Genomic DNA, 11048 nt, shown 5'->3' on the forward strand with positions numbered 1-11048 from the left:
AAAGCGCTTTGCTGACAAAAATAAATTGCAACAGAAAAGGGCCGAAAGGCATGCATTTTTCACGCTCACAAATAACGTGTTTACCGATGGACAGGACACGGACATACAATTCAGGAAGTGTTAACATTCGAACAATATATCGTACGTACCACACAATGCTGCGTTATCCGAACAGAATTTATTTGAAAAAGATCTCAAATAACACAGGCACAGACGACGACAGTCACATCTTGACGATCGGACGGAATCCGAGACGACTTCGTTCGTTTTGGGGCACGTTTTGGGGAGAGCTTCCTTTTTTCACAACCGCACCAAGGCAAAGAAACAAACGCGACTGACCCGTTTCTCACCCCAACCCGGACAACTATTTTTGGAGATGACTGAGGATTCTACGCGGATTATCTCTGGGAGGGGGGAGAACAATGTTCGCCAAATCGCGCCGAGGGTCGTTCGACGTCCTCCACCTCCTTCGCTTCCTGTGAATGTCGAGCCATAGCCTCCTCTATACGGAGAAAGCCTGGCGCGTCGCGTGAAAAGACGGCCGCCGTAAATGGGAAAGGAGGGGCGGAGAAACGGGAGCGGAGAGAACCTTGTCCGCTAGCGCCACAAAAGAGCGAGCGGCCAAACGCAGAAACAATCTTTTTTTTTTTCTCTTTTCTTGTCGCTATCGTGGAGAGGAGAAACTCAACGTCCACCCTTTCCCGTTTCTCCCTGCGCCCTTTCGAATCGCCGCGCCCGTTTCTCCCGGAGTACAAAAACGACGGTGACGAAAACACAAAAACAAGCGTGGTTCGGGGAGCGGCCGCTCATGACCCAAGCGCTCGCTGTTAAGGTCTGGCCTTTCTGCTCTGCGCTACCATATTGGTCACCGTTCGGCGCGCTCCTCCTCTCCTTTTTCCTGCGACCGCGCGCTCTATGGCTCCGTCTTCGATGTGCCAGGCTTTCTCCGTATAGAGGAGGCTATGGTCGAGCAGAAAAGCTTGAATGGCAGGCACCTACCAGCCTATTTCTCACAATGGAAGATAACACAGAAACGGTACGCAGCACGCATAAAAAAAAATTAAATGGAAACTTTCAAGAGGGGCGAGAAAACGTCGAATGCAAAACCGCAACAACGCAGGTAGAGAACCGCGCTGAGCGGGTCTTCACAGTCCCAGAGAGTGGCAGAAAATTTCTAGCTGATAGAGGGCGCGAGAGTCGCACCAGCCGCATCAGCATCAGCAACATGGCGGCGGCCTAGGAGCGGTTTTTGGAGCGAGCGCCTATCCACAGATCTGCCCGTGCCTAGATCTGGGGACAACGCCAGCGTAGGGAAAACCGCTCGTAGGGAATCCTTTCGGGTGGTGGTGATGATGATGATAATTATGTCATATAACACCTGAGACTGTGGTCGAAGAAATTGGAAACATTTTAGTAGAAAGATCGGACACAAAAAGGGACGTCTCAAACCCAGCTAACTGGTTTATTTCTCGACCATCCTATATCATGATAGCTTCACGAATGACTTGCCCACTGGCGCCACACTGGCCTCGCTGTTTTCAACGGTTCTCAGGTTGCCGGGGCGGCTTGTTTGAACTGTTTGAACCACAGGTTTGAACTGTTTCAACGGGAGTCATGGCAAATCCACTTGGAGGCTTATTTAAACCAAAGTCCCGCTGGCGGGAAAAGATAACGGACGGAGCAGCACTGCGTGGCCTCGCAATCCCAGCGACCCGACGAGCTCGCAGTGGTGCTCGGAAGACGACCCTCCCAAAGCCGACGACGCGCACTCGCACGTACATGCGCAAGCGATCACCTCTGTGGACAGCGAAGAAACATCGTCGCACTGTGACAACTTTGTTGGCGTTCGTTTCATAAAACCCGTTCTATAAGGTATGTGTTCAATCTTCATTATTTTACCTGCGCAGTAGAACCGGCCAATATCTGAAAGCTAAATCAGCCTGCGCGTTAAAATCGTGAAAACACGGCAAAGCGAATCTGCTGCGTTTTCAACCCCTTTTACCATGACACTGGATGTCTTAGCAAAGTCTTGTGTGTTTATCGCATCTTAAATATAAATGTGCCGTGTCCGCAATCCGCGGTATCAGTTCCCGTTTTATGTGGTTTGTAGCGGATAGCCCAGCGGCTTATCGCGTTTTTTTTAATAAATTTTGCTGTCGTATTCCCAAGGATAGCCCACCCCATGTTTTTCCCAATTTATCTCTTCATTTTGGGTGGGCATCCTTACGGGATTTTACGGTAGTTTTGCTTTGTCCTATGCATAAGTCAACGTCCTTTCCACTTTTCAGGAGCTTGTGTCCACCCTGAAAGGCCTGGCGAGCCACGTGCTCGTATTCAAGCTGGTGCCACGAGGTGGGCCTTTCGGGCATGCCAGGGAGGATGAGAGGCTGTCCCTGAACCGCCTACTAGTACGGAAGGTGTTGCCCTCGGCGTTGCCATCGTGAATGTCGACGTAAGTACATGGAACTTTCACCCCTGGTGCACTGTCCTTTTAAGTTACATGTGACATGCCCCTTGTGACGAGATGTTATCTTCCGTGTTATTGGTAGCCAGGTATTCATGATGCCTCTGGAATGCTGTTTATTGAGTGACAAGGTTGGGCAGATATAACCTAAAAAGCATTTGAAATGACGAATACTGGAATACACAGCAGTGACAGCTAAAGTACTGATACTAAAATACATTTATAAAAAGAGCATTGCAAAACGACTCAAATATGTGTGACCAAAAAAATAGGTGACAAGGTATCTTTAAATATGTTTTATTTGAAGGAGAAATCCTGATACTGAAATATGGGGGGCAGTCAGTTCATTGAACGACGTTTCATTGACAGTTCGTTTCATCGACAGTTTGTTACATCGACAGCTCAGATAAGCTTTTTTTTCTGTAGTGACTCCCCGCAGAATGTTGCCGCTAAGCAGCTTGAGTGGGTGGGCCCACTGATCTCTACTATAGGGGGCTGGATGGCGCTTAGCTGCTGTCCGAGCCTGGCGCAAGTGACGCCACCGGAAGTTTGATTCTTGTCCCGAAAGTCGGGCGTGCGCTGGTCTTCCTAGTGCATTCAGTCGATATTTTGGACCATGCTTTTTTGTGTCTTTGATTGGGTTTTAATACTCCCGTTCTGGATTAAATTCCGAGAATGAGGCATTTGAACTTGAGAAATATTCACAACTTTATCAACTAGAATCTCAAAATGTTTACATTGAATGGCTTCCCATGATGCTTCTAGGGTCTGCATGCGCTCTTAATGCGCAACAAGCAGGCTCTCTTTAGGGAACAAGCGAAAATCCAGCGCCCTCGACGCTTTTCGAACCAGCACTCGGAAGGGTTACAAAGCCTGCCAAGCGCTCACTTCCGGGACAAGCCGCTCACCTCTGGTGGCTTCATACTTGCTTGCTCAATGCACCATCCAGCCCCCTCTAGTGGAGATCAGTGGGTGGGCCAGGTATGTTAATATTTCTGTAGTGAGCCGCCACAGACGGTCGCTGCGAAATGACGTAGACGGGCGGGCCGGGTAAGTTAATGCGTGCCCCAGTGACATGCACAACGAAACATCAGAACACCGTACGGTTAGCGCAACGATTGTCGATGGCATGTCAGTGTCGACGAAATGTATGTCAATATGTCGTTTGATTAAAAGTTGTCGATGAGATGTCTGTCGATGAAACAAAACAGATCCCAAAATGTAGGTTGCCACAGTAGCGGGGTTTGCTGTAAAATGAAGCAAAAAATAATAGTCTGGGTGCAGCGAGCTTCATATTTTGTCACAGGTGTGTTGCAGTGGTGGATGTTACCATGTGAAAGTTAAAGGCACTGATTTGTTTGTGCGAAAAATCGGAAGAATATATGCAAGATTTTCAGTTATCGGTGGAGGGTTGTGTTTCGTTCTCATGTTGAGAGATGGCACAGCACATCACGGAAAGTAGACCGCACTGTGGAGCAACGGGTCTATGGCAGGGTGTCTCGACCCCAATTGCGTTTTTCTGTTGTGGCTTTCATGTCTGCGTGCATGGCTATATTGTCACGAATAACAAATGGTGAGGCGGCGAATAACTGACAAAACTAAACGTTGAACGGGGCAAACTTGTGCCCAAAACAAAATAGAGAAAGGCTAGCGTCGCAGGCGTCGAAGCAGCAGGATTGAGCGCTAGGAAGAGACTGACTTCGCTCGCCATGCGGAGTCCCTTTTGTAGTCGCGTGGGTCTCTGGAACATTCGGCCTAGACATTTCGGTGCGTAGAACATTCGTAGCTTGATCAGACAAGAAATTTCTCGAATTTGCGAGAACGCCAAGTAGAAAGAATAAATAAAAGAACATTCCGCTGCCTGGAATCAAACCCAAATCTTCTGCGCTACAATCAAGTGCAGTAACCATTTGGCCACGTACGCGCTCGCTCAGCGACGTGTGTGGCAATATTAGAAGAAAGCTGTGTTACAGCAAGATTATCTTCAGCCTCGTCGGACTCGCCATCACGGGTTTTTCTAATTGCAGCACATTGCTCCATCTCCCAACAGAAGCACGAAACATCGCTTTCGGCCATCTGCGTCCTGACGCAGGTTGCTGATGCTCTGCAAAAACAAAGCTGCACCTTTCGATTCCACAAGGTAACACCCATCACTAATGTAGTTTGACAGAACCTTCAAGCTTGCCTTGTGCAGGTGTTACTCTTTCCAGAGAATTCTACAGCTAGCTCCGCTACTGGTATCACATTATGCATACTTTGAGATATTCTAAATGTCATATTCTGTGTTATTGACAACCAGGTATTCATGATACCAAGAAAGATCACTCCAGCCATATATATTACTTTTTACATATAGTATGCAAGCAACACAGACCAAAAGAACAATTGCTACACTCACTTGCATTTGTGGATGAGCTTTTCAAATGATGTCCAATCAGTTAGCACCTGTCGATTTGGGCGGAGGGCCGTGGAGCATCATGTTAGCGCCTGTAAATACGCTCTCGACAGTTGCCGATAAAAATGGTGTTCTGTGGTTTGTTGGTCTTCTAATCTTTGTCCATGCTTTACGCATTGCTTCTTTTACTATGGTCATCCAGCTTGCACAATTGTCAATGTTAACTTCATCTCCACATCAGTTTTTGGTCCTCCTAAATTATCTTGAGGTGTCTCCATGCTCTGATATGGTGAGGTTGCCTTTTCAGTAATGATCTTGTGACGTCACGATGGAAGGAATCGCTGTTCTCTTATCTATTGATAGTATTTGAAAGCATAAACTCTGCTCCCCTCCATCGATATGGCACGAAAGTGCAGAGCACACCTGTAAAGCTTGTGCTTGCAGTGCCTTAGATGTTCAGAATCTAGATGAAGTTTCATGGAAAACATTTGTTATTCTTTTAATATAGAAAATAGCATCTCCTGTTGATTAACCTTATAATGCTTTACATTTTTTAAGCAGACCTTATATGAAACAGTTTCTTATATTTATTATTCTATCATAAAGATAATTCACACTGTTTTTATTCACTGACCTTGTTGCAAACCTTGCGAAAGGAACAAAACAGTATGTGATGAGGTGCACTCGTCATAAACCACAAAATGGCAGATAACTCATGGCAAGCTGCGCTTATCATAAGCCGTTAAGATTTTGCGTAATCAATTAATTATACCCTGAGGGTCCTCATGTACAAAGACAGAATGTTCTGATCAGATCCTGGTCTGCAAGGTAACAAAGCCTCGGTGGCCTCTTCACAACAGTCTCCACTCATCTAAAGCAAAAAAAAGGCTTTATTTTTAGTTTCCAGTTTATTGATTAATTGAAAACATTAAGGAGCTACATTGAGTTTTGATTGTACTTTTATACCACAAACACACCCAAAATGAATTTTACTTAGTAAATATAAATAACCTATAATTAGGCCGTATATCCTCCGGTGTTTTTTATGAGAAAAATCGGCGGATGTTTTTCATTGTTTATTTATTTTTCAAACATTGGTGTCTTTTGACCAGAGTTGGGCCAAAGTACTTAATGTACTTGGGAATACAAATGCTGGGATACATCAAAATAGCTAAAATAGTGATACTTATATATATCTGTAAAAATGTATTGTGATATGCATCGGAAATACATTTTAACAAGGAGCAAAATGTATTTGGAAATACAAATGCAGGAATACCTTTTAGAGATGGCAGAAATACAGATACTGAAATACATTTTTCTAATTTGCTTGAGGTGCCAACTGTCATATCATAGGCAACAAATTAGTCAGGAGGTGCAATGAAAATCATTCTTGCTTTGTCTGTTGTTTTACACTGAAGCGATACAAAAGAAAGACATGCAAGTGCCAAACTCGGTTACACTTGAGGAGCAGGAGCTTCTCAAATAGCCCACCTGTGAGCCATTGCCCATTCAAATGCAACGTCATGTTGGCAAAAAAAAAATAGCTGCTCAACAGTTGGTTTATATTAAATCAAAGAAACAGTACTTTCACAGCTGGGAACCACATTTCTTCACTAAGAAATGCGCCGCTCACAGCACATTTCTTATCTTCGCAGAATAGAGAAGAGGTCGCATAGACAAATATTTCTGGGAATTGGAATGAACGTTGGTCAGCATAGTAACAATGCCCCAGCGTCCCCTTAAAAAAAAAAGTCAAGATATTTTTTTTTTTTTTGGGGGGGGGGTGGCAGAAGCATGGTGGAAAACATTCTTCAGTTTTGCAGAATAAAGAAGGGGGTTGCTAAGATCCGACACAAATAGTTCCGAACAAACCTAGGTTCGCATGATAGCAAATGCACAGCATACCCCTCATAACGCCCTCTGGCCTTCTCTAGCAAAACAAAAAAAGTTATCTTCTTTATCCAGAGGTGGGGGTTATTTCTCAAGAAATGTAACGAAATACATCCCATCTTGATTGTATTGCGGTACTGAGAAACATCCCAAATGCATTTCGATACAGAAGTACAGATAGTGGTGAAAAAAAAAGTGTTGCAATACAGAACTACAGACACTAAATGTATTTCTGAAATACTATTGCAATACATTTGTATTGCGATACTGCACAACCCTGCTTTCGACTTGTTGTATGATGTAGACGCTAAAAACAGCGATGATCGGTGAAAAAAAAAATTGGTTTGGGACAAGTTGCTTTTCTATCTGCCGTCCTCTGACATGAACCAACAAGGGCGTTGTGACTGTTGGTAGTAACCGTCTAACCCACCTCTCGGGCCCTTGTGCTCCAAGGTCAGCGATCCCACTGATTGGAGACCCCAGTTTGCTTAATTCTTGGTAGCAAAACAGGCTCAGCAAATGCCTAGAATTAGGGGTTTCAACCAAAATAGTAATCGCCTAGCGCCAAATCGTCCCCAAAAACGGTGTTTTTCTGTTATAACCGATTTTGCATTTTCGTCATCGGCTGATGTTTCTCAGTATTTTTAGGTTAAAACTGGAAAGTCACAACCTACCGATAACTTGGGTTCTGTGTTTTCTGAGTATTTTTTTTCTCGAATTTGAGGGTACTTGTTTTTTTTTTGGGGGGGTGGTAATTTTTTGTGCAGATTCGGTGTTTTTTGTGTAAATTGGGAATGACTTCAACCAATTTACACAAAAACACAGAATCTTTGGAAAAAATTAAACATCGAAAAAGAAATACCCCCGAATTCGAGCAAAAAAAGTTAACTCCGAAAACACTGAACAAGATCAGCGTTTTCAATTTTATTATTATTTTTTTTTTTTTGAATTCGGCATACATTTATTGGTTTTTATTTCGAAATCCAATATTTGGTTTTTATCAGTTAATATACGCCATAAAATTTATCTTTTTTCTTTTTCAGTGAAATGTATTCTATTACACTTGTTCTTTTATAAGCACTCAGCGATGGATACAGTTGTAGACAGGTCAAAAAAGCATGTGTTTAGGTCAGTAAGTTCCTTGAAAGTTCGAAAATCCAAAAAAATAGGTAATTATGTCAGGAATATAACAAGATAGATTAAAAAAAGAGTATACCATTTGTGAAAGTAACATGTATAGAAGGGGTCAGTTTTTGGTTGGTATGAAAGGAAGGGAGGTAGCATGTGTCATTGGTTCAGTTTGAGATGTCGTTGATGGAGTGGAGAGGAAGTGTGTCGACCTTTGGAGAGGAGGGTTGTTGTGTATATATAAGAGCGGAGGTGTTCAAATAAACTAGAAGCTGTGTTTGAGACTTGTTGTTGTTTTGTCCGTTTTTTTATTTTTCCGTGTCTCCGGTTTACGATGGAAGTTCTTCACCAGCTCGCCTGTGCTTTTACCCTTTCTATGTATAGAAGGCAGTTTTAAACTCTGACAGAGTTTGAAACTGCCTCTATGCATTGGGAAGTTCTGAAACATTTTTGATAAGAAACTATTCAAATCACTTCTTAAAATCACAGTGAACTTGGCACACGAGGACCGGTCCCCAAGGAGAACAGAAATTTAACTCAGAAGGCGAGCCCGAGTACTGCACCTTGATGTCTGTGTTTACAGTTAGATCCTCCCCTGACTAAATGCAAGTGGACCCCAATAATAAGCAACCAGCCCCATAAAACATTTGCAATGAGTTAACAACCCCCACTCCCTGCACGTACACACCCACACACAAAAAAATATAGCTGCACAATTAGATCAAAAATACTGACCCCTACCTAAACCTATAATGTTCATTGGCTGCTTCCAAGTTAGACATGTGTGTCCTCTGTGGTTCCAAGGAGTGGTCACAACCCAGCTTTGTTTTATGCTATGAATTAATTCATTCGCTGATGTTTCAGTACCTCTTCTCAACCGAGGCAACATGGTCAACCTCGACAAGCTGGCTACTGACCAGTACCACGTGTGCCGTGTCCGCGGCATCCAGCGTCTTGCATTTGCGCTCGGCAAGGCACTCGCAAAACTTTATGGTAATTCTATCTTTGGTGGGTGCTGTGCCCCATTCTAACCTTTCGAAGTCCACAGGTGTTTAAGATGTGGAGCCTGTGGCCAGTGGGGAGGTGTATGTCTCCAATTTGCCGGACCCTAGCAGTAGCTAAGTTACCGCCGAATTCACAAACCTCATTTCAATTGAGGCGCCCCTCCACTTCCTCAAGGAAGGTGTGAGGGCCGGTGCTGGGGGGGGGGGGGGGGGGGGGCCAGTCGCGACGACAAATAGGCGGCCTAGGCTGCTTAGCCGTCCTCGCGATTGGCCAGTGCCGTCCCTCGTGCCTTAATTGAGGAATTGGGGGGGGGGGGGGGTGCCTCAATCGGAATAAAGGTTTGTGAATTCGGCAGTTAGTGTCTCTTTTCCCCTATGTGCAATCCCAGCCATTATGAGCTAGAATGAAGAGCTTTCCTACAAGAACTTTCTAATCCGTTATTTCAAAGTTTGTTTATTTCTAAAGAGCATCTCAGTGCCTGCATTTTGATGTGTCATAATACTCTACTCTAAGATCTCAAAAGGTACTCCACCCCTATTTTTGGCTTGATTTGCTTTACTTTTTAAACACCGAAAGATAGACTACTTCTAGTAATAGTAGTGTTGGGATCAGTGATGGCCTCGACACCAATGCGGCTAGTTAGCTGTGGTGGGATACAAGTGAATGTTGCTGATTGGGAAGTGCATACCTCGGGATTTTATGGTATGTGCCAAATAGCTTTAAAAATGAAGGGATCTGCAGAGATGCTTGAAAAATCATCACTTTTCTCGTGGTAAGGAACGAATTCAGGGCCATAGAAGAACTGCAACAAATTGTGTAGTTGGGCTAGTTGGTTGGTCATTTTGAAATGGTATCTGTCTGCTTCTTTCTATGTTTACTTACTGTACCATGCAGAAGTAAAATTTTCAGTCGTAAGTGAGCGCTGTGTCTGTGTTCTCTTCGTCTTTTTCAGCCATAGGGAGGCTCACACACCATTGGTTGGGTGGCTTGCAAACCATGTCGCTGATTTCCATTGTTGATGTGCACTTTTTCCCATAAAAAGAAACAAAATCAATCAAAGCATCAAGCGAAAAGTTCAGTGCCTAATTATGAATGCTACAAACGGAATATTTGGAAGCCTTTTTCAGCTTGGGCCATTCTAGATGGTTCAGTTTTATTTTCTTAAAAATTGCTTTGGGAAGCTTTTTACAGACAGGTGAACATTATACACCCAGGGTTCCCAAACCAGGTTTCATAGGCTGGTATTTTGAATTCCGCAAGCACCCAAATATATATATTTCATTTTTTTATGGGAAAGTGAAGAACTGCATATTTCTACTCAAATGCTATGTATACCATGAAATACCCAGCATCCTCCGATTGTACACTAAGCGCCCACCCCTAAATGTTGTAACATCTAAAAAAATATGGACAGTGGAAATATAGATAACATCGATAGCATATCAAGTGCCCATCTCCCACTTTTTTGCAATGATCTCCGGATTTGTAGAGATGCCTGAGCGTTACTTTACGACATATTATAGGGTTGTACAAATATTCTAAAATTCAGAATATTGAAGCGAATGACGCCGTATTCTACTCGCACTTTGAATTGGTGAGGAGTATTCGGCAACTTCAAATATTTTCAAAGTATTTCTTCACTGCTATACACTGCCGCAACGCACCGGTGTATAGCGGTGAAGCGTGATGCATGCGTGGCGGAGCAAAGCACTGAAACTTTTGTGAGCACGATGGTGCAAAGCGGTAAAGCATGACGTGCCTGGTGCAGCATGAATGCTGCAGTATCAAGGAGTGTGGAAGGGGCGCAAGGGAAAGGTGGGTTCCATAGCACCTTTTGAAGGTTGCTAGGATTCCTTGTCACCAGATAATTCAAGAACACTTGTTTGTAAAGGTTGAGTCAAGGTGCCGGATAATGCATTATCCGGCAATACAATTGGCGCCTCCATGTAACAGGCCAGCATTTCACCATGTTGCTCTTGTCGCCCAGGGGCAGGGCCAGATTACCCATATTTAACTGCTCAAATGAATAGGGCCCTCTGTGAGGGTATCCTCCCCTGACAGGGGGCGTGTTCCAAACCTTACTCGACTGGATCCCAGCTACTCCTGCGGGTCATGTCACGGGACATTTCAAGCTGAGCAACGCCAGACGCAAAAAGGTTTTCG

The 11048-nt window shown here is 44.0% G+C and overlaps 1 long non-coding RNA gene across 1 annotated transcript; it reads left to right on the forward strand.

Annotated features, from left to right (window-relative positions):
• Positions 1 to 1349: 1349 nt before the first annotated feature.
• On the forward strand, positions 1350 to 9077 carry LOC121833275. Its single transcript, XR_006076598.1, has 3 exons — positions 1350 to 1872; positions 2289 to 2452; positions 8745 to 9077. It is a non-coding gene; the product is annotated as an uncharacterized LOC121833275 (long non-coding RNA).
• The last annotated feature ends 1971 nt before the right edge of the window (positions 9078 to 11048 follow it).

This window comes from Ixodes scapularis, unplaced genomic scaffold (assembly GCF_016920785.2).
Source record: "Ixodes scapularis isolate PalLabHiFi unplaced genomic scaffold, ASM1692078v2 PGA_scaffold7__128_contigs__length_106722199, whole genome shotgun sequence".
Lineage (NCBI taxonomy): Eukaryota > Metazoa > Arthropoda > Arachnida > Ixodida > Ixodidae > Ixodes > Ixodes scapularis.